The 25,372-nt window shown below is 31.1% G+C and overlaps 2 long non-coding RNA genes across 2 annotated transcripts; both read right to left on the bottom strand.

The window, feature by feature from the left end:
• Positions 1-12,208: 12,208 nt before the first annotated feature.
• On the bottom strand, positions 12,209-16,767 carry LOC126865824 (uncharacterized). Its single transcript, XR_007689686.1, has 2 exons — positions 16,620-16,767; positions 12,209-12,844 (listed from the first exon to the last, which is right to left on the bottom strand). It is a non-coding gene; the product is annotated as an uncharacterized LOC126865824 (long non-coding RNA).
• A 97-nt stretch (positions 16,768-16,864) lies between these two features.
• Positions 16,865-24,621, bottom strand: LOC126865823 (uncharacterized). Its single transcript, XR_007689685.1, has 2 exons — positions 23,941-24,621; positions 16,865-17,426 (listed from the first exon to the last, which is right to left on the bottom strand). It is a non-coding gene; the product is annotated as an uncharacterized LOC126865823 (long non-coding RNA).
• Positions 24,622-25,372: the final 751 nt, after the last annotated feature.

Below are 25,372 nucleotides of genomic sequence, written 5' to 3'. Positions count from 1 at the left end.
TAAGATTTAACGTGACAGTAAGAAAAGAAGAAAAAGTGTCATCCAAAGTATCATCAACTAAAGATTGAAATCAACAGATTTTAGATTTATTTTTACGTTGTCAAATATTTCTATGATTTCCGGGTGCACAGAAATGTACAAATAGGGGAAACTGATAAAGTTGGAAACTCTGAAGGACAGGATAAACCTGAAACACAATACCTTTTTGTGCTTCACAATTTTGGAGATTTAGGTGAGTGATTGAATATAATTATGGAATTTCAAATTAGTATCGTAAACGAAATAAAAAATTCTATATGTCTATAATAGTTGTCATCTTTATACACATTGAATGAATAAACAGTTTATTGAAATGATAATTCTGAGCAGAAGCTATTATACTCTTAATTTTTCAACGTGATCTGCCCGCGCTGTTTCATCTCCGAAATTATTAATAACGTGAACGTTATGCTTATCTCTTTTATTCTTGCTTCGATTACTTTAAATATTTGTCGAATTCAGTTCATCGTACTTTTTTTAAATTTTATCAAACAAAACAACATATGTAATTAAATTGATAATTTAACTAAAATAATCTTTAACATAACCTTATACATGAAAGTAAAACAGAGTTGCTCGCGTTGAAGCAAATTGGATTTAGTTTGAGAGATTTCGTAAATAACTGTTAACGATATATGCCTAAAATTGTTAAGTTGAAGAAATGCTGAATAATTTCAATTAAGTTGCCTCTATCATACATGAGATATAAAATTATTTAAGATTAAGAATGTTAAAGTTATAGAAAATTTTTAAGTTTAGTCACATCACCTTTATTTGCGTGAATTTTGGTTATCCATCGATAGCTCGAACTGATTGCTTGTCAATATGAAAAAAAGCAAAAGAACTAAAAGGTATTTGATAGAAATAACTAGGATAGGGAGAAAACCATACTGCGCTACGCGGTTAATTTCCTTCATAGTCCGCTTTTAGATTGCGGCTAAAATTTGAATCAAGTTCAGTTTATACCTTGGGATATCCTCAACGTTCGCGGGAGAATTGATTTGTTACCATACGTGGTTTATTCTCTGGATAGTCGAATGTTCATTACCTAATGTGAGTGAAATGTGACGTGCAGATAAATAAACAATATATAAATATATTGATATTAAAAGATTTATTAGTGTTATTATAAGGCTGGACTATTATTATTGGTAAAATACATACAAATGTTATAGGCTATTTTTCTCGAAAGTAAAGTTTCATATGATAAACTTAATTATTTTCTTAATTTAATTTTCTTTGAAATATAAGATTGGATCGCTATTCGTAATATAAGTACAAGTCAATCGTTTTATTTTGTTTCAAAAGTAAAGCTTTATACGATAAAAGGTTATTTTCTCATTTTAATTTGTTCTATAAAATCTCCATAAAAACTCTTGCACTACTCTTGTATAGTAATAAAGCAGTGATATTGAAATTTTATACTAAAGTGAAGAAAAGAATATTTTATATATTACATATATTATATATTTAATGAATATTTATATTCCAAAGGATATTTTTCTCTCTTTGTATATACTCCAAGATAAATAATATTGTAGAAGATAAATAGAAATCATTTATTAATTATTTATCAATTACTTATTAATTGTTTTTTTGTTTGCAAGTGAATATATGTTCATTTATCATGATTTTCTGTTATTAATTCGTATTATAATTTATATTATCGACAAATTTCGAAGTAATTATTTATTAGTAAACCGAAGTAAGCGAATGTTTTATTCATTTTCTTATTCATTCGTAAATTAATGCTGTTACGCAATACATGAGTTCTGAACGAAGATATCTATGTATGATCATTGAATAATAAATTCACTTTCCTTTCAATAATGTATAATAAGGTATATAAACATTTTAGAAATAAGATTGAAGTAATTTCAAGTAACTTAAAAAATTGAGTTTCATTAAATTTTAATTTTAGATAACTTAAAAACTTTAATTTTTTATTTTAAATAACATACAAATTTCTTTTATTTTGAAATACGATAGAAATCATTATAATTTTATTTATAATACCTATATAATTGTATTATTATTTAGAAATTTCACGAGAGTTCATTAGAAGGTTTATGAAATATAGAAATATACGTTAAAAAAATTGTGTATAAGGATACAAGCTGTTTTAAAAGGATGGGATATTTAGCATACGTATTAACAGCAGATGTAAAAGAAAGTAGAAACAAAAACTGGGATTTTATATGAATTTATAATTACTCTAACTGTAATTGCATACACTGTTGTGGGAGTGCAAACTTTTCGAGAAATTTTTGGGTCGAATGTAGAAGAGGAACATTTTGTAGCTATTTTCTCATTATTTTAAAAGTATATCGTTAAATGGAAAACGTATGTTAAGAGTATTATAAAACTTATGGATACCATCCAATGAAAATTGTAAAAAATATTCATACATGTCGACGATCCTTTTTGTACCATTCGGTAATTTTAGTTATAAATAAAGTTAGAAATTTCTCTGTCACGAAATATTCTCATTAAAAATATAGATTGAAATATGTCATATCGTATTAAAGAAGGGACTAAAAGTAATTATCAAAAGCATTTACAATTAAACGGTCAATAGTATACTAGCTTTTAAAACAAAACATGTTAAGTTTAGTTAAATATTCTCTAGTTTCAATTTCAACATCAAAATCTAATTCGAATATCCAAAACTATGAATATCGAAATTTGTCTTGTGATAATTCTAATGATGTTATTGTATTCTCATAAGTGCTTCTCGTTTACATTATACCGATTATGTAAACAGTGGAAAGCTTGAATTACTGAAATTTGAACTAATGCATGCTCTAATTAGTGCTATTAAAATATACTCGTAGTTGATTAATCGATATAAATATTTTATTAATCTTCAAAATTTTTGCTAAGCTAAGAAAAATACGCGATTTTTATTTAAATTGAATTTTCAAGACACATATTGGCAAACAGTGGCATGCACATATTATCTGTGCAGATTATTCAGATAGCGAGTACATGTACAAAGGAAACCTTATCAGAGTTATATCCAAATATCGTCTACATCAGTGTGCTATTATTCGCCTAATCCTTGTCTCTGTAATACACACGTTCCTCTTGAAAATTGAGTTTCACACGTCGAACTAATTTAATCTTTTTATTCTTTAATTTTTCATTCTAAAGTTTGGTCAGCTGTATTTTCTGGGCAAACAGTTGAATCATTAACTATTATTCGCTTTTCAAATATAAAAAGTTCTTTAAAGGTCGTTATAATTATTAATTCAGACGTAACTAATATTAAGAGATGGAAAGTAAAACTAACGTAGTTTTCTCATCTTCACTTTATTAAAAATCTTGAACTGAAATTAATAGAATTTATTAATTCATTACTTCATTCTATTGATTCTTTCTCAATTTTAGATGAAACAGATTTTAAATGGAACAATGTAGATGAGTAAATTAAATAAAATATGTATCGCCATAAAAGCAGGTGTAAAATTACGTTTTATAGCAAAAGTATTGACTTTGTGACCTACATATGGTGTCCTATATTGATTTAGGCATATGTCGATATATGTCAATACGATGAGTACTATAAGCTTCCAGAGCTTTTAACGTCTTTTTTTTTTTTTTTTAATACGTCGTATAATATCTAACACGTATAGTAAAGAATATTTAATTTATGTTTTAAAAGGGTAAAGTCAAAAAATGTCTCCTTTATATGTTTTTCTAACGTATTTTACTGTCAAAAATAAAACGAAGATCTCATATACGCATAAGCTATACATTTTTCGCTTTTTTAAAGACTGTTTTGCTACTCCCTATTAAAAAGTAGCAATGAAAATTCAAAATATAAAATAAATGATGGTTAATGGATTCATTTTTAATGCGATACAAGGCAAGAATATGTACATAAATAACGTATGCGTTTTCTACTGATTTACAGCAGTAAGCATAACGCATTAAGTGTATTGAATAATAAATAGACTCGCTGAATAAATCCGATAATACATTGATGTTACATTATATCTCACATTTCGAGATAATATCGATTATATAGCTTGTATTGGCGTACAATGTAAATTTCATTTATCTATTTTTGCCCTGTCCAGAGAAGAAAACAGAAAGCCATTGCCATTTTCCTCACATATTGTGCTTTTATTGTAACCTTTTAATACACCTTTTAAGAAGCTTTGTTTTATGAAAAACAAAAACTGTGTTTCATGAAATATAAAAATAACTATGATTTGTAGAAAGGAGATCAAATAAAATACATGTTTTAATTTAAAAAATTAGGAAATTTTTACACAAATACTTTGACAAAAAATAAAGAGTGGGTGATTATTCTCAAAGTTAGTTCCATATATTCGTTTTCTCCTCGATGAAAAAGTTGGCACGAACTTCTCGAATAACCTGATACAATTCCACTTTTTGTGGGAAATGAAAAAGAAGAAAAATTAGATTTAATAGTACTCCGATGTTCTTTATTTGTCACATAATTTATTTATTTCCAGAGCTCTTTTGCGCAATTTAGCTAATATTATTAATGAAATTTTACGAGTCATATGGTCTCAAGTCACAACTTAGAAGTTAACGATATTAATACATGAATATGTATCTCGGTTACGCAGCAGAAACAAATCTGGTAATAAAATGAATAAAATTTCACAAGTAACTTTCACACATTATTGCAAGTTATTTATTTGTTCCGTTTAATATAAAATTATAAAATTGTAAAAGAGGCCTATAATATAGATAGAATCATAAAAGAAGAGTATATTACCTATGAATTGTTAAATTTTAATCAATTTACTAATAGTTGACAAATTATCGTGAAAGAGGGAAGCCAGAAAATTTAGTCATTAGAAAAATGACAAGGCGAAAGGTTAAAGACATCGAAACGCGTTATGACCTGTACAGATGGCAAAAGTCTTTACCGTCGGTTCGCATGAGCGGAATCTTTGATGCTCAGTTGACACGTAATTTCCTCGCCTTCTTCCTTCATTCTCGCCGCGCGAACCCGGGAAACGGAGTAAGTTTCGACGAAGAGATCCGATGCCGGGCATCTCGACGTTCAAACTTATTCCTTTCACCGTGAAATCGAATGATTCCTCTTGGATTTCATCTCAACGGTGACGACTCGAAGAGGAAACGACTGTCGTGACTCGAGCGATTCAACAGCCTAAGTGTCTACCAATAACAGCTGTATTACAAATTCTAAATTGTCACTATAAATCAAACTTGATGATCTTAGATAACTTAAAAATATTTTCGTGCAAATACGAGTCAAATTTTGATTTGTTTAGGGCCTTCAAATTAAATCACAGAGGGTTGACTATTTATTGGATTATATGCTTGCTATTTATTAATGATATAGTATATGGTTGTTTATTTATCGGATTATATTGTACATATACAATGTATATTAACTGTACAGTTTATTTCATGATATAGATATGTAATGGCAATAGAGAAGCAAAAGTAAATTGATAGTCATTTGCACGAAAGACAAGTTTATATAGATAAATTTTATATATAATCGTCGAATTTCTTCAGATACATTGTATTATATTAACTTCTTATTATAATCCTTTATTCTGTGTAAGATGTAATGATCGTTACTCATAGTAAAATCGCGTCTCAGTTATAATCAATGTGAAACACTGTATCAAATGGAACACGTCCGTAACACGAAACACGATATGGGAGAGTCTGCTAATCGATGTCGGATTAATAGATTCGTGTTTCTCAAATGGACATACATGGCCATGGTATTATCTTCCTCGCAAAGGAGACCAGTATCCGCGGGGATAATCAATCGATGGTACCTAGATCTTGATCAAAACTGATGTTTGTAATGGGAGAAGACCAAAGTAGGAAATCTGTAAATTGCAAATGGGCCCTATGAAGCTGCTATAACTATAAATAATCCCTGCAACCGATGATTAGTTTCGAAAGAGGAGGTGCTCTAATAGTAAGCGCACCGCAACGTGCGGCTTATGATTATCTATAATTACAAAGGAAGAGTAGATCTGAAATTTCTTAATAAAACTCTGCAGATATTTAAAATTTTCATCTCTTCTCAGTCATAACGAATAATTAATAGATATATTCTTATAGCGTTTTACATTTTCTATGGTGATTTATTGAATTAAGTATATTGCAACAAAGAAAAGGATATAGTATTTTATATCATAAATTAGTTTACTTTCGGTACTTTTCTATTCGAAATGTTTTTCATCCCTATCGATTCATATTTTCCATATTTCTATAAATTTGTAGGAATGTTAATTATACCTAACATCGCTGCATCATCTTTAGCATTAGTAAAATACGACCAGCAAAATTTGTTTAAATGTACTATTGAACGAAACGATCTGATTAATCAAGTTATATAAAAATTATTCGTAATCAATCAATGACATAATAATTATTTACCTGATTGCACGATAACGTGATCATGTCAACGTAGTATGAGACGCTGAGACACGTTCCGTTCTAATGAAATGATTACTATACAGAAGTGTTTATGTACGTTTACATCCAATTGTGTCTACGGCAACTGTTGTGTAAACATGTAAATAGCATACATTCAGATGCATTCATATGAAGCTTATGTTAGTTCAGAAATCCTATAAGGGATGTATCGATATCTGTCACGCAGGGGGCAAATTGATTATGTTATACAAACATAACAGTTGATGAAAGCATGCTTCACAGCACCTACAATACTTTTCAAATACCGAGGAATACAATAAAATGATGCTGGTTTCAACTAGAATAATTATCTTGGATATTTTTACGCAAAGATTGTGTTCGTTTGATTACAAAATAAAAATTTTGTGGTAATTATGTACATAATAAATATAAGTCGATTTAAACTTGACTTCAATATTAACGAATCACGTACTTAATTATAATATCTTGTTGATAATTTTCATAATGAACAATTGAAAATCATGAACAATTTGATAACTCCGCAAGAAGATCGTAGTTTATTGATATTCAGTCATTAGTTTGCAATTAATTTACATATGTTAATAATATTCATTCACTGTTACGATAAATCAGAATGTAATTACGAGCGATAATTAACTTAATGGAACCTCAATTTAATTATAAAACAACAGATTTGAAAGAAGAATTAAATTGATTATATATAGCGGACTAAAAATTTAATCTCGGAGAAGCTACTTTTCTATTTCTTACTTTTTCTTGGAATGTAGAAGTGGGTAACTATTTTCGTTGATTATTACGTATTTCATATCATTTCATTAATTTGGTATAAATACTATTGACAAATATACTTACAGAACACAAATGTCAGACACTTTCCTGTTCCCTTCTTTCTCCGAAAGATTTAAGTTATTCTAGAATCATTTTTCTGCCCCTCTTTTAGCTTCAATTTTCCTCCCGTCGTCGTTAGTGTTTCAAATTCGCCTGATTAGAGGAAGAAAATGGTCGTTTTAAGTTAATTGGATCATCCAGGCAAAGTGAGGTTCTGCAGTGACGCAATTTCACACTCGAGCCTCAACGATAATTAAACGGCCTATGCATGTAGTTGGGCTATGTCGATCTCTTCTTTCTTCGCTGATCTGCTAAACTACCATGACTAATATTATGAATTACTATATAAGACCATTCTTTCGGTTCCTCGCGAATTCGCATCTTTTTCATCCAGAATATGCGATAATCAGTTTTTATAAAACAAACCCCATTTTGTTTCCGTATTGGGTTTTTGAAGAGGTACCGAACAGGCAATGAAATATTGAGTTACGTTAAAAGCTGTTCATAGAGTGAAAACGATGGAATATTTATTGGATTTGTACGAGAATAAAGTAATAGTCCCTTGCTTTGTACAATCATTTATTCTTTTATAGGTGCTCTTTTGTGAGAGATTTGAATAATGTAATTGTATACTATTTTAGTATATGCACTGGTATTCCTTCCAAGACGGATGTTTCTTTTAACAACGACGTTAATCATGATTGAAATCAATGACGCCAATAAAATAGTAACCCAGTAATGTTTCCAAATACTAATTTATAAAGTCTAAAATAAGGCTATCCAATTTTTTTACTATTTTCTTTCGTCAAGAAATTTTTTATTTTCAATGATAATATTTATTTAGTATTTATTTTAGCACAGTAATTATTGATTCGTTTCTCTTTTTAAATCTTTTTTGTCGAAACGCACAAATTCAAGAACACAATAGCAGTAATAGTAGAAGGATTGCACGCGTCAATAGCAGCGTTAATAGATTAATAGTCTACGTTGCATGGGATATCGTGAATTGATAAAAGTTGATTAAAATAAATCACAGTGAGTATTTAATATTTATATTCATGGTATATTCGCGGTGCATGTGTACCAATTATGCATATACACAGCTATGCGCAAATATTAAGATATTTGCTGGCAGGTAATAGAAATTGAAGCCTTTTAACATTATATGTGCTTTATAATTTCAAACGTTAAACAACAAAATGAAAGAGTATTATTTCACTCACACCGTGCATGCTTTATAATGTAAAATAATTGTAGTACGTTATCGTACCTACAGAAAAAAGCCATGCTATAATGGACAGTGTTTTTACAAATACAAAGAATTATAAAGTTTTCGAATAAATGTAATCACTCTTATTTATATTCGACGGTGTATGTACATAGATAGAAAATTACGTCGAAAGGGAAGCTTAATTAATTCCGTTTATTACATTTACTTTCATGCCGAACTAACTTCCTTATCATAAAAGTTGGTTTCTCGGTGGTTCGTATTTATGGAATTATTTCAAAGCACGATTTGGGAATTAATGTCTTCAATGCTCTGTTAATTAACACTCTAGCTCAATTAACGAAAAAGTGTATTCGAGAATCGTTTCTTCCGCTCTTTATAATGACACGCTATTACACGAATCGAAGAACGTCTCTGGAAAACTTTTCTCGGCTCCTCGGTAAGCTGCAACCGCAATCCCGGTATCCTTTTTCCTCTTAATTAAATTTATTGGACTTCGAACTTTTCAATCGATTATTACATCAAACGTAATTACCTCACCTCCATTCAGAGTATTATCGACTATATTATATCTGAAAGAAACTGGGAATTCGGATTCTGCGATAGCTATTTCATTTGCTCGTTCAACGTTTCCTATTACAACTATATCGTTAGAAACATTTTTTTTATTTGTTTATGAAAGAACCAAAATTCGTAATTCTGATATTAACGAGATGATAAACTACGCTAGAAATTACGCTAATAATCAGAAAATGTATCTAGTACAACACTGAGGTAGATTCCAAATTTATTGAAAAATGTAATATATGTAATATAATATAATAAATATAATATATGTTTTAGTACAATAATTTTTTAGTACAATATCAAATCTATCTTCGTATATTCGTACTTATCTATGCGCGTGACGATTTTTCCATCGAACTTCGTTTAAAATCGTACAATATCCTTCGAATGAAAGTTTACTAGAATCACACAAAGTTCCTGAAATTGAAATTTGCTGGAATCCTAACAAAATATTCTTTACGTAAATACTTTCCTGAAAAATTAAATTTTATTAACAATAAGTAGAGATGCATATTTAGTGCACATTTAATTGGATATTACAATGAATCTGATATCTCCTGTTCTTTATAGTTTCGATTGAAACTAACAACGAGATTACGTGTCTCGTATCACATTCGCGAATAGAATCTATCCAGAGCTTCGTCGTTGATAGACGAAGTTTATATTAGAAAAGTTTTTATGTTTTCTACTGGTTGTATAGGCCCATCCTTTTACCTCTGTACCTGTCCTCTCGCGTAACACGATTGAGTCTCGTGACCTATTCGTGTTATAAAAATATTCCATTTCCACCTAAGATGAAGCACAGCTTGTATTATTCCTTTTATGACAAATGGTGTAATTTTGATAACGCATAAATGGTATCTACAAATTCATTTTGTGTTCTATTTTAACTAGTTGACTGCGTTCCACGTGTATACACGTCAATCCAAAACTTTATTTCGGGGCGGTTGACGTGTAAAATAGAAAATTACCATTTACTATAAAAACTCAAAATTTTTGTGGAACTATTATCCCAATAAAACTATGATGTACTTAAAAAAAGAAAAGGTTTGATTATTTGATTATTCCTTTTGGTATATCGGTTATACTTCATATAATATATTGCTTTTTACAAATTGAGTTGATTATATTCCCCAATGCATCGGCTATTCTCGAATTTGTTTTCTGCATTTTAGTCCGTATATCAGCTATTCCCCAAATTGTTTTGTGTACTCTGTTATTTTTTGACAATTTTAAAGTTTTTAATAACAATATCTTTTTTCAACAATGAATTGTGAATTTTTTACCGAGTGAAAATGTAATACTTCCTTGTTTCGCTTTATTTTCTTCGTAAAATTTTTAACAGGAGCATTTGCCCTGTGGCCGACATATATACTCGTCATTGCTTGATTTTACCTGCGTATCCCGTAACGGATTTTTGAGATTAAACTCCGCAATTAAAAGGTTAATATCTTAATATTACAATCGAATAATACAGAATAGATAATTTAGTAACATAGAGCAGATAATGCAGAAAATTATTATACAAAATTAGTATCAAATGGAAAATATAACAGTGTTTGAAGTATATGATGTTCTCAAATTTCCGCTAAATGTAATAATGGATGTATGTAAATTTTGTAGGAGCAAACGATTAAAATTTAAACTTTATTTCACAATTTCATTTTATTATATCGATAGAGCAATTCAATATCGAATCGCACAAAGGTGTAACGCAAATATATTAAATGCAATTAGCATTTTCGATGTTTACCTCATAAATATGTATTCACATTATTATATTGGAACAATGAATCGTTAAAATCTTGCGCAAGAACGTGACATAAATAATTTAATTAATTAATTATAATCGTTAATGAAGAGCAAAGCTAATTACACAAACATGCTGTTAGCACATTTCAAATAGAATTTTTTATAGCATATTCGAACAAAATGTTTGGGGTATTATAATAGCTACCTGTGCCATTTGTGATTATGGCAACTTAATTATATGATAATCTTTAAAATAAATAAAATATTAGTAAAATATACAATACTAATGTACAAAAATTTTTGATAAAAGAATATAAAAATTTGTTTATTTTAAAGCTTGATTATCGTTAAGCTAAACTTATTTTTCAATTAAAAAAATATAAAAATTTATTCCTTTTAAAACTTTATGCAAGAAATACTGTAACATCTTGGAAAACTATAACAAAACTCTTAATCCCAAAAAATTCTAAAACTAACGTTCATTGGTCAAAAAATTACGTTAAATTTAAAAAAAAGTTGCTTCAGTCCTAAGTCCCTCTATGCAGAAAAATCTTCTTTATTTTCCATCCTTAATGAGTATTTTCCCCGATTGCTTTTTTACATATGTACGTAATATGTATTGTTGTATCTACAATTTACTCAAGTGCTCAAGTTCAAAGCGTGGCAGCAAGTCGAAGTTTCGGTCATTACTTAAGTACAGGACATACCGGTAATTTACGATTGTCTGGCCGTGTGCGGTCGATCGTCCGTGAATTACATTTTGTATATGCGTACATCGTGCGGTCGCACACATGTGCAATTGTTGCTAAAGCATCCGTGACGTACAACGGTCAGGTCAAAGTTACTCCCAAACTCTCGTTAGGCAAGAAGAGAGGGAGAGAGAGAGAGATCGAGGGATTAACAAGACAACGGACAAACAGAGAGTATAGTTATGTAAAACATGACCAAACACTAAGATATAGAGCAAGGAGAGAAAAAAGGGAAGAAAAGAAGAGTGGGAATTTAAAGGAAAATGTAAAGTTGCAAAGAATGGAAAAGAGGAGAAGAATAATAGATATTCGCAAAAATCTTCGTACACCATATAAAAAGATTATTCTCATGAAAATAAAATGCTACGAAATTTCATTGCAAAGTTTGAATTATTTTGTTATCTTTTCTGCTTAACTGCTTTCAATTGTTTGCTTAAGTAGAAATGGCTTTCTATAAGCTGTGCGAAGACTTTTGTGAATGATTAATATGTAATAACTAACGCTTAATCCAATCTGCCGGAAAAGTTATTTCTGCCTGTACAAAGTTAGACAAAGATACCTAAATTTAAATAATTTTCTTATGTTCGATGTTCAAAGGGTGATTAATAACAAATACTTCTAATTTACTAAAAATTTATTTCGTCACATATAAAAGTAATCCTTTACATGGCTTCGATATAACGTTCAGAAACTCATTCGTACATTTGAGCAAAGTTCTAATCGAGTGACAATTAAATTCGATTTCCCCAAGAGTAAACCAATTCGTTTCCATGAAATGTTTTCGTCATCGTGGTTAAGAAACTACGCAAGATTATATCTGTACGCCGTATTGTCGAATGGTTGCTTCTAACAAAATTGTCAAATTTATCCTCCATTTCTTTAGAAAAAATAATTTTTACCAGAGGTTTGTCCAGACAATTTTAAACCATTCTTATATCTAATTTTTCTTTTACACAACTTTCACATATCGTCGGGTAAGATTGATTCAAATAGTTAGGTAAAATTATGGAAGATCTAAGGTCGCGCTGCGACTTTACAACTTATTCTGGTATCTTTACACGGACACTACGAATTTTCTTTAATTTCACCACCCTCCTTGTTAAAAGATTTATTCTTTTCTTTCTGTAATTTCGCTTATAAGTATGAAAGGTTACAGTCGACCAGGAATATCGCGCTTAGATTAATTATGTAAATGAAATCTTAAAATACTTTCTAGCTCAAGTCCACGAGCCAAAGGACAGACATATTTCATCTGAAACAGACATTAAAAAGTAGTTAGAATATTACGTGTTCATAAAAAATGTGTCTAAATGGGAACAACGTAAAAATAATTAAATCAGATGAGACCTAGGTGTATCGTTTAAACGAGACATTCTGCATATTATATTGCACGAAATTATAATTCTCAAACTTATTTGCATAATCATTAGAGAAGAATTGAATATAAATATTTTATTGTATTTATCTTTTTTAATTGTATTTCTATTTACATTTTGTAATTGGATGATATATATGTATATATAATGAGTACATATGCATTACTAAAAACAATTTCATTCACAACTCAAACATTACGATGAATACTAGCCTTAAGCAATTAAACTTCGGATCTCATCATAAAGTGAAAATGATTATTTTAGTACGTATATGCACAAGTGTACATAAATGTAACCACAGTCGTCTCATCGAAACGATCGCAATAGTTCGTTTGAAATTCAAACAAAACTGTGGCGAACTACCAATCTCCTTCGCAGAGACCAAACCTCATCCTCTTGCAAATACGCTGTTCGAACGTGTACGAGAATCTCTTGGCCAGATTAGAAAAGACTTTTTTCAACCAATATGTAGTTGGACGAGACGTGACAGCTTTTCTTTGTGCCGTATATGACGTCTCATCGCCCTTTTTCCTATCAATGACCAGTGATTATTATTTTTCAAAAATATCGCTGAAATTTACATGCAGATATACCAATTGTTTGAGATTTCAGTTATTTTAAGAGAAACTTTTTCAAATAATTTTCTGTTCTACTACGTTACTATTTTTTTTCTTTTTTTTTTTGTATTAAATCAGTCGTGAAAGTTTATTATCTGACGCATCGTGAACAAAAAATAATGGTCACGGGTAACAACATTTGTATTGCACTTTTATCAAATACAGAGGCAGTTACAGAGATATTCGTCAAGGGAGGGAAAGCTGTTCTCTGTTCTCTATACAGAGCATGTGCTGGAGTGATGTAATTTCTAGTCTAACATGGTGTAGCTAGTTCGTAAAATACACGAGTTTCGACATTGTACGCTCGCGTCCGTCTCGTAAATCTGTTAGCCCCAAGAAGTACGTAATTAGTTCTCACTGTATTAGAGCAATAAATTTAATGAAATGTACCGCATTGATAGAAAGTTTCCACTGAACTGAAAGATTTCTCCTTTCCAGTGGATTAACTCTTTCAGTAACATTAATGCAATTTTTCTACCACTTTTATTTCACAGTTTCTTATATGGTGCCATAAAAACTGTGTAAGGGTCGTAAATAGAATTATTCCTGACAGAAGACAGTAAATCTACTTCTTTCAATTGATAAAAATATAAAACGTAGAACAGAAAAAGAACTAAAATTAAAATTTTCAATTATTTTTTTGTATTAGTAATGTCAAAAACGTCTTTAACGTTCGTACTTGAAAATTTGAAAGAACAGCCTTATTTGAAAGAATTTGAAAGAATAGCTAGTTATGGTTTTTATTGTAACAAATATGATTCAGTTAAGATGTATAATTTCGTTAAGTTATTCAAGATTTATAAAATAGACAATTTAGAGATCGTATTAAATTAAAATATTTTCTAGTAAGTTTTTCAATCGGAATCTTTCTTAAACATAGAATTAAATTCCAATATTAATTAAATCCGTAATTTGGTAATTGTGTTGTGAGAAAATATATCTATATGGTGGATCAATCTTTTGAAAAATTTGTATTTCGTGCATGCAGAATCTTTTAATATAGTATCAAATACGTCTTCTATATATAGAATAGCTGGAAATTATTCTTTATCCTAATAAGATATAATGAAAAAACACAAATGTTGTAATTTTTACAAGTTCGTATAGAATAATGTAATATCTCTTAAAGTTCAATTTAACGACAAAAGATTTTACTAGATCGTAACATTAATTCGTACGAATGCTTTTAGTCAGTACAGTAAAATGTGATGTAAAAACACAAAAAACTGACTCCGTTGTTTAGTAGTACCTTTGAATCATCATCATCGCGAGAGTAGCTTCCTTCCACTATGTTTTTGCTTTCGTTCCTTCCAACTCGACCGGAAACCAGGTAATCGCTTTGATCCAGCTACCGCTTTTCGCTATGTAAATTTTTTTAAATCCGCTCATGTATGTTCCGTCTGATTCGACTGACTGAAACGCGAATGCGCGAAATTTCCCTTTCTCGGTTCTGTTACTATTGAAATATACTAACCTAGCTTTCAGCCATAGAAATCTTCGTAAAACACGCTTTCCCTTGGAAACCTTTGCTTTTATCACGTTGCTCTTCTATCTGTCTTTTATTTCGATTCATAGTATTAATAATTGCATGTGAAATGAAAGACAACGCACTAAATATGTTCCTTGTTATCTTTTATATGTTACACAGCAAAATTTTTCATTTATATGGGACATTTTTATCAAATCCATTTCACTATGTGTCTAAACAAATAAAATTGGTAATAACATAACACGAGTCACGATATTTTAAGAAAAGAATTTATTTCATTCTAATACTAGAATGTATAATACTAATACTAATACTAGAGAGAAACTAGAAATAAAAAATAGAAATTTATTTATTTGGCTTTATTGGGTAGTTTGGAAAATATCAATTTGTGTTCTATGTTGTCTATGTTCTCAATAATAACTACCATATAATTTATGCAGAATAATACAAGTGGAGGTTTATATTCGAGTGAGTATAAATAAAGCGTAAAATATCAAGAACACTTAGTGAAATGATTTTATTAAAAGCAACTTTTAATATTGAAATTTCAACACTATCGCGTGTAAACCATTTTGTTTTGTCTTTTTTTTTTTTTTTTTAGATATTTTGAATAACAATATCGAACGTGGGGATACATAAATGATTAAAATTTAGAAAATTCCAAGTTAATATTTCAACGGTGTTTTTCTTCCCCTTCTATTTTTAATTATCGATGTTTTTCTTTGTTGAATTATGTGAAATAATTTCCGTTACCGCCAATGTACTTCTAAGTTACGTGGCACTTTGCCTGACGTACATCAAAATGTCTACCCCTGTTTAATCAATATATCAGCAACTAATTACAATAACTTCCTGGTCTCAGTGATTATTATTGTGTTATGTAAATTTAATCAACCGTAAAATAATTGAGGCGCTTCGTTGCGCAGCTTGTTACGGGGCTGGCCGACGCAAGATACCAATCGACCATAAATAAATTTCGCAATTCTAAATTAGTAATTCACGCGAATAACGACAGTCATAATCAGTATATCAATTTGAGTACAGTTCGTGCATTGATTTTATTCGATGAAACTTTATGCTCGTGTGCTGTAATAAAATATTACTTTCATGGAATAATTTATGAAAACATCAAATGTTTTATTTGTTCGTTAAAGATATTTATTCCTTATAAAATAAGTATTCGCGTTGAAAAATTTCGCAACGATAGATTTGTTTCCTCTTGGAGAACAAAACTTTTCAACGCATAACAATATACAACGAACCTTCCGTTATATTCTTCACTAACTACATCACAATAAATTATACAAGAATAAGTGAAAAGCTGAGATTTATCGGAAATTTGTTGCAATATATTAGAGTATATGGAAGTAATATATTATCATAAAGCGGTGGTTCAACAATTCTCAAAATCCTCATTTAATTTTCAATCGAATATTATTTACGTGTATTTCATTCATTGATTATAAATGCGAAGTTAACGAAATTGCACTAACTCTTCCTCACGTATAAATCAATTACGTAAACGATTATGTGATGAACAATTACCTGATGAATTTTGGGACGATTATCGACACAACGTGCCTCACGTTCTGCTCCTAGTAACACAAGGCGCACAGAAGAAGATTAATATCGTACCACCGCCAAGGATTAAAGCGATCATGGCCAAGATCGTCCATACGGTAGAGGCTGCAGTCACACGGGCAGATAATAGTCTTTTGGCCGCTGGCAAGCCGACAACCTCGTCGGTACTCAAACCTAATCTCTTAGTCTTGCTGAGCAAGAACTTGAGACGCCGTGATGCCTTCTCACAGGACATCCTGGACGTCCTATTCTAATGTACTTTCCAAACTTTCTCAAATTATGTTCCCTCGATATTTATCATTATATTCAAGTCACACGATATTTTTTGCCATTCTTTACGTTTTCGTATTATTTGCTACTTTTTCTCTTTCCATAAAAAATAAATTTTTCTTTGTTGATATGAATTGTATTTTTTAAGATATTCCACAATGAATGTTCCCAGAGAGAGAATTATTACATGAGAATTTCAGTGGCTCGTTTCTTCAGAGATGATATAGCGATGATGTCCTCTTGCATCGTGTAGCTTTATTTCAATTAGTCTGTATTCAGTGTGACAATATAGAACATTGGATTTTCTTAAGATGATTCGAGGATGGTAACTGGCACAGTTTTATTTATGGACTCTTTCTAACAGAGACGTTCCAGAGCAACATTTATTATATCTTCCACGATTAATCCAAAGTATAGTTTACCACCTGACAATGATATATCAATCCCTGGCTACATGGAAAATGGATGGCATTGTGAACCTCCTTAATCCTTTTTAAAACGCTGCGAACAGAACAAAATGGAATTTTTTAGTAATTTCCATCACGAAGAATTGAATGATTAACGGACAAATACTACTCAGTTAAAGTAAAAAAAGGATTGAATATAAATTTCAAATGAATAAAAATCTGTCACCTGGCAAAATTGCGAACTTTGTAAAATCGATATTTACGAGCTTGTTTTTCGTGGAAATATATAATTGCGTGTGAAGGTATTTTGATGAACGGATTGGTGTTTTTCTACATTTCTCGCATCTTTTGTTTCTGTCATAAGAGAAACGGCAGAACTTCCTTGGTTATCTGATATAATGTATAGTTCCCTCAGGTAGCGTCACACTGGTAGAGACATTTTTCCTATTCCTCGAAATAACGCTGGATGCTTTAGAGAGTTCATTTGACCGATCATGGTCTTTTGAACGCTTCCGCTCGCAATTCGAGAATAACGATGTTCCAGATTAGTTTTAGAAATTGCGGGGAATAAGCAGTCACAGAAAATGAGATCTCTAAGGATGAATTTAGAACAAAATTTGTTACAAAAGTTTTGCTAAAATTTACGAAAAATCTATTGATTCGAGAACGTCACAACTCGAATAATGAATAACAAGGATTACAATAGAAAGTATTTATTTCCGTGGTGGTATACACTATAAATATCGGAAAAATGTACAACTTGTCATCAGAAATATCTGCCAGTTACGATTTTGTGTTTCCCTATCAATTTTTATATACATATTATTTTTAGTATGTTCGATAAATATTTGACATAGATTTATTCGAATCTGAAGCTTGAACAATGAATACTGTTTCACATTTTTATCTCATATTTTTATATTAAGTAATTCCTCGTGAATTAAATAACGTTCTGCATAAAAATATCCAAATATTGCATTGCAGTTTAAAATAAATAAAATTGTTTATCTCTCCAATTGTTCTAAGCATTAACAAATTTGACAGTGTATACGTTGAAATGCAGTTTTGCACATTGGTTTCGTTTGTTTTTCAACGATTTTTTGAAATATCTTCCAGAGAAAATGCGTTCTGTACCGTTTGATTTTCTAGCTATACCTCCTTGTTATTCACTACGATGCTGAAACGCGATAAAAAAAAAAAGGAGAGTCGCAATAAAAATAGAAAAAGAAATATTTCATACGTATTTCAGAATAAAACTTCAGGAATCTATAGATTTTATATTAATCGAGATAGAAATTAAGAAAATTGCTCAAATATAATTCGTACAGTTGTAGTTTGAACTGAAAATTGAAAAGTCGAAAGTTACGTTAAAAGCATTCAATGCAGCTACTTTCTTTATCAGTATGAGATAGTTGAACACGACAATACATTGATTCCCAGCATTTACGTTTAATCCGTGCCAAGTGTTCTCAGTCCGATCTCAATTCTCGTTTCTCAGTCTCTTTACCCGTAGGCTAATTACGTCACTTAATTATAGAGAGTTTTTGCAGTAGTCTGACGCGTCCACACCCTTTGAAAAGTAGTCAGCAGTGTAAGCGAATTTCAAAGGAGAATCAAGAAAGAGAAAATTAGGGAAGATAAAAAGGGAATTATAATCCCATCGATACGTATTTTGTCCGAGAATAAAGGACATCGATGCATTAAGCATGAAATGCGTTAATTCTTTTCCTGTACTTCGAACTTCCTGCTTCGTCATTCTAAAATTATTGAAATTTATTATGAATAAAAAGGAAATGTCTATGTCTATGTAAAGGATGTGCCTGATGCCGTATTCTTCTCGTAAAACTTTTAGTTAAAAGACTAATTATGTTATAATGCATTTTATGTATTCTTTAAATGTATCGATCTGTAAAAACGCATAAAATTAAATGATTAAAATGTTGAACTTAATAAAATTCTCTTTCTATAATATATTATATTATATATTTTATTCCTATATAATTATTTATCTTTATGTGTAAATAAAATATCATAGAAATTCAAAGTTTCTTTGTATTTATTGTGTAACACAATGGCAAAGATTTCTGATATCCTCTGCTTTTAGAAAAATCAGCCACGTGAAATTTTTTTCACGAAATCGTATGATTATTTCTTCAAGGTATTAGAGTGGTAGATTTGGAAACGAATTTAACAAAATTCTTAGTTGAATAAATAACGTAATATTATTATTCAATTAGTATGAAGTTATGACAGCTCCAATAAACAATAGTTAAGCGTTTCAGTCTTAGAAATCGAAAAAAAAACTAGCATTCCATATATTTGAAGTAGACTCGTTATCGATTATTTACATAAAATATATCGTAATTATTAATTAATTTATTGGTTGGAAACAAATTTTCGATTGACATTTATTACGTTATTTTTAATTTGCATATATTGGATTTTTCATTAATTCCTTAATTAAAAACTAGTAACTGCAATTTTTGTAGGTAAATTGAAAGTTAATAGAATAATTTATTCCAAAAAAGCTCTGCTATTTTCTTTACTAATAAATAATTTGTACCCAATCTTAATTTGTGTGCCCGCAAATAACTGTGTTTATACTTTTTTAAGTAACTTCAATAACCCACTTACGGATCAATCTTTCCACGATAACTTATTTAATGCACATACGAATGCACATAAAATTCTCCCATGTGCAAGTTCCACGATGAACGTGTTAATCCAGTATCCAGTCCCCGTATTATAAATTATTTCGGCAAAAAGTATCGTTTTATGTAGATCCGGGATTATTGCAGACTCGAAAAATCGCAAGAAATTTGAAAATAATAAAGAATGTGAAGATAAAAAGCGGCGGTTCGCGCGACACGACTACACCCTCTACCCATGATCGCTATAATTCAAAGGAAAAAGTCACGAGAACGAGCTCCCAAGTTCTTGCAATTCATCGCGCTTTTTACTCGCGAGGCTTACGTGCGGATTTCTCGAGTTACCTAACTCATTCTTCGGATGATTACGCCCCACGCTTACACGGAACCCCTTTTACGTACACTCCACCTTTTCTGAGTTACGGCACCCTTCGTAATTACACCGGGGAGATTCGTTACTGCCGCTTGGCCACGCTATTGTACAAATTACTCGATAGAATTTATCGCGCATTCTTAATACAAATTCGTTTCATCGAACCTGACAACGATTACTTCTGCGAAACTTCTATCTAAGCATGATTAAATGAATTCTTATCAAAGATATACTACACGTGGTGAGACACCCGATTGTATCGTTTTAATTCACATCCTCTTCAGTTATTGCCTCCACCGAGAAACGCTCAAGTTTATAAACAGGATATATTTGACATTAGAAGATGTCGAGTTTACTATCTTAAACGAAATCGTGCATTTTTAAATACATTACGCGATGTAGTTCGCCATTGTTTATAAAGGAGCACCAACCCATTATTTAATTTTATTATATAATTTATATAAAAGAATCATTAATATAGAAAATATTCTATTTTATTGACTTTGATCTTGATTTTGTTGCTTGTTTGCTTTATTTCGATATCATACGAGTAATACGTGAATTTGTGTTACAACCGTTCATAGTGGCGATTGTTTAATTGTTTCGCGCAGTATAATTATTCGTTAAGTAGAAATGAATGATCTAGTACAGCCAATTCTGCGATGAACGCAAAGGCGCTACTTCCATACAAAACACATCTCTTAGGATTTTTAACAGTGAATATATTAATAAATATTGTAGCGAGTAAAAGGTTCTGTGCGCTTTTTCTTAGCATACAATTACGACGAGGTGAATAAATTGATTCGAAATAAGTCAAAACATGGTTGATATAAAATTTTTCACCAAAATAGTAGTCCATTATTATATTTTATAAAATTACAGTGAATATATTCATTTCATCATTTACGTGGATTAAATATTTTTTATCTCTCTCTTCATCTTTATCTATTTCGGAAACATCCAGCTTTTTGCGCCAGTATATTATTTTCCTCTACGCTATTTCTCAATCCCTCTGATCTTTATTCTCTTATTTTATCCCCTACTTTACCCTTTTTTTCTTTCTTAAATATTACTCGAGATTATGTTCAAAAATAGCATTCGTGAGATCTCGCCTTTGTATCTTAGCTCTAATTCTGTTATGTATTTTCTCATTATATTCTACCGTACCGGTAATCTTACGTAATAAAGACTGTTGCGTACGAATTCTCCACGGAGATGAAACACGCGCTCTTTATGCTAGTGAACCTCTAGGTAGATTTAAGTCACATCCAATGACTGCATTCCTTCCATGTGAAATATTTCATATATACCATTATTAACTATACTGGTTTCCAGTGGTATCAAATTTTGATATTTAGAAGTTATTCGAAACTTTGGCATTCCGCAACGTTTGACTCGATTCTAGTTAAAAGTAACACTTCGTAGATTATTCAGCAGATAAAATATTAATAACAAAAAAATATTAATATCTCTAAAATTACATCTGACCTTCTTGCTACATCTATCAGTCGGGATAGATATCTTTTCCGATCAAAATCTTTGGATACGTCGAACGATACGTTAGCCTTAACCCCGAGTTACAGACGTCTCTTTCTCAGAATTTTTATCATAACCCCGGGCATACTACCTTCGATCTATTTGCCAATATTGTTCGAGGTTGTTTTATATTATAATAATTAATAAAATGTGACTATGCTATCTAATAATGCACTTTTATTGGTCAAATTATTTTGTTTTCATTTAAAGCGTTTATTTTCTTTATTTTTTAATTCCTTGACATATCGAGGAATAATGAAATAAAATTTTACATTCCTCTTACTCAGACACGAATTGCTTGTAGTTAGGAATTAAAAATGGAATAATTTTAAGCACAGAATAATCTAAGAAATGGAACAAGTTTAGCTATAGAGAACTATAAAGGGGCTAACTTCAATTTAACGTTCCATTTGACGAAGAGATTCCACAGCACGTCAAATGTTTCATCCCACTGTCGAATCGATGGAAGTGAACAACACTTAAAAATATAGAAATATTGTACCTACGTACAGCTCACGATGAAACAGCACGCAGCATGATTTTTACAAGTGTAAAATGTAAAACCGTGAAACTTTTTTTTAGTATTTGCCTATTGTATAGAGTTGAGTCGTTTAGATATCTGGATCGGAAAAAAAAATACGTTTCAAGATCGAGTATCGCTTTAAAATAAAAACAAAAGCTAAAATAAATAGAAAAATTGGAAAAATTGGTTACGCAACAAAAGAATGACGCACTCAAATATTTTTCGTTTTTAGCCTTTGATAAGTCGTAATAGGTCTCGTACGTATAGAGGTTTTCCACGTTATTGGTTCTCAGTATCTCGAGGTAGTGCGGATGTTTCAGAAAACAAAAAATATTGAATTTAATTAAGGTGTCTTTTTAGATAACGTTCGAAGTGCAACGAAGTATTAATTAAAGTGGAGAAAGGAAAAAGCATGAAACATCAGGAAAAATGATTAAATTAAATAAACTTTATATTTGAGCTTCTGCTACAAGAAGATTTCTATAAAACAGTTTTAATGTCACAAGTACCAACTTTGCAAGCAGTTACTAAGTTACATCGCGAAAGTTCTGCCTTAACATTCATCAAAATTTCAGGTCTTTATTCGAACTGATCCCACTAGACTGAGTGAAGTACATAAATCATGGCAGCGTGAAGTTATGCCGCAGCTGCTTTAGTAACTCCATGTCTGATTTAAATAGCTATCTGATTTCTCTTCACTGAGAAAACATTTTATCGTATATTTTATCGTGTTAAATGTAAAGCAGAGAATATATATATATATATATCTAATCCTTTAAATTAATTAATTTTAACTAAAAGATATAGAAAAATAAAAGGAAGTTAATGGGATGAAATGAAGTTAAGGATCGTTAATACCAGGATAAAGTTATGAGCTTTTGCTCAGTTCATATCATCGTTTTTTACCTACTGAATATTTTATTCAGACAACGTTGCTCATACGTGACTGGGTATCACGAAGTTAGTGGAAGATTGGACTAAATTGTAAAATACAATAACCTTCCTTTTAAAGAATTTAGTACCTTACGTAAAGATGTTTTATCTAATTATCAGTATATTTTATCTACTAACTCAAATTTCCTCAAATTATCATTCGATTTAATGAGATTTTATCTTACTTGTAATAATTTTCACAGTTTTAATCTCGTTTTAAATCGACGTATCGTCGGTTTGCTAGGAAAATGACATATCTAACAAATCTAAAAAATTGTCTGCTCTGTCCAGTAAAATTAATCTGCTTAACAAAAAGCATGTCACGATGTGAAAACTATTTGATCTTTTTTTTTAATAACTTAACAACACACATAAACGATATTTTACTAAAGACTCTAAAAATCTATTTATGTATTAACCAAATCGTAAAAGAAATAATTTTCTGATTATTAAACGCTTGAATAATTACCAATTACCTATTTCGAAACAATTTCCTGAATTCATTTTTCTTACTTTAGTCGCTCTTCCAGCAAACTCGCAATATGTACCAGCATAAGCAACTATGTACAACGCTGTACAGTAAAGAAAAACTTACTCATGATGAACCTTTGCGATCATCTCCGTACGTATAGTAATCAGTTCTGTATACGAAATAATTCACATCACACAGTCACGAAAACGAACGTGATGATATTCCAATAAAAAAATGACACAACACTCATATACTTCGAGTTTCTTTCTATCTTTCAATTTGCAATCGTTGTCATTATTATATTAGACATTCGCGTAAGAACGAAGAAATAAATACTAAAAGCAAGAACATGGAATTTACGTGTTCGTATTTCGAGCAACCACGTGTCAATCTTGACGCAGAGAGACACCGCATACCGCATCCTCGATGGACGACGCGATGCTTACTGCCGCGGCAGCGACTAGTAGCGACTCTTTATGGGTTACGGCCTCCCCTCGACCTCGCTCAACCACCCTCCCCACCGACGCTTCTACCTTCGTTTCCACCCCTCTTGTTACTAGAGTGCGGTATATAGATTTAGGCTCGAACTCGAAATTCGATACGAAAGCTTCGTGGAAGTGTGAGAGAATTCTAAAAAATTATCTGTTAAAAACGGATTATCGCGTGGCTGAGTCGCTGAAATACTTCATTCGATCGTGACAATTTTGGAATAGATGTCATATTCTTCTTTACGACATTTTACATAATCAACTTAAATTTGTAATCCGGTACAAGAAGTTAGTAAAAACGATGTGATAATTTTTGAGAAATCACCTTTTAGAAACTTTCCATAGACGCACGGATCATTGCGTAGTCAAATAAATCGCTGCGCGACCGAATTCCGTGCACGGTCGGATCACTGCGTTATCGAATCTAGAACATCACCAAATACCAAATCAATGCGTGACTGAATCTACTGCGCGATCAAATGTATTGTGTTCCTAGATCTCCTACATGGTCGGATCACGGCGTTACCGAATCTACTGCGCTATCGAATCACTGCGCTATCGAATCAGTGCGTGGCCGAATCAGTGCGTGGCCGGATCTACTGCGCGGTTAAATGTACCGCGTGACTAAATCCTCCGCATGGTCGGATACCGCGTTGCCGAATCTACTGCGCGATAGAGTCACTATGTTAACAAATCTATTACACGCCCGAATCACTACGTGATCGAATCATTGTGGAACCGAATCAATGCGTGACCGAATCTACTGCGCGGCCGAATCACTGTAAGGTTGAATCAATGCGCATTCGAATCATTGTGTGGTCGAATCATTGTGTGGTCGAATCAATGCGTGACCGAATTTACTTTGCGTCCGAATCTACTAAACGACTAAACCATTGTGTGGTCGGATCAATGAGTGACAGAATCTACTGTGTAGAGCAGAATAGCTGTATCTTCAAATCGCTGCATGACTGAATCTACTATGCAGCCGAGAATTCGATTACGCCGTATAAGAAAACGTGAAACTTCAAGCATTCGGTTTTTCGTACCATGGAATTTAGGAAGAGAAA

Source organism: Bombus huntii, chromosome 5, assembly GCF_024542735.1.
Source record: "Bombus huntii isolate Logan2020A chromosome 5, iyBomHunt1.1, whole genome shotgun sequence".
Classification (NCBI taxonomy): domain Eukaryota; kingdom Metazoa; phylum Arthropoda; class Insecta; order Hymenoptera; family Apidae; genus Bombus; species Bombus huntii.
The sequence above is the reverse complement of the archived record's forward strand: the minus strand, read 5'-3'. Positions and strand labels throughout refer to the sequence as shown.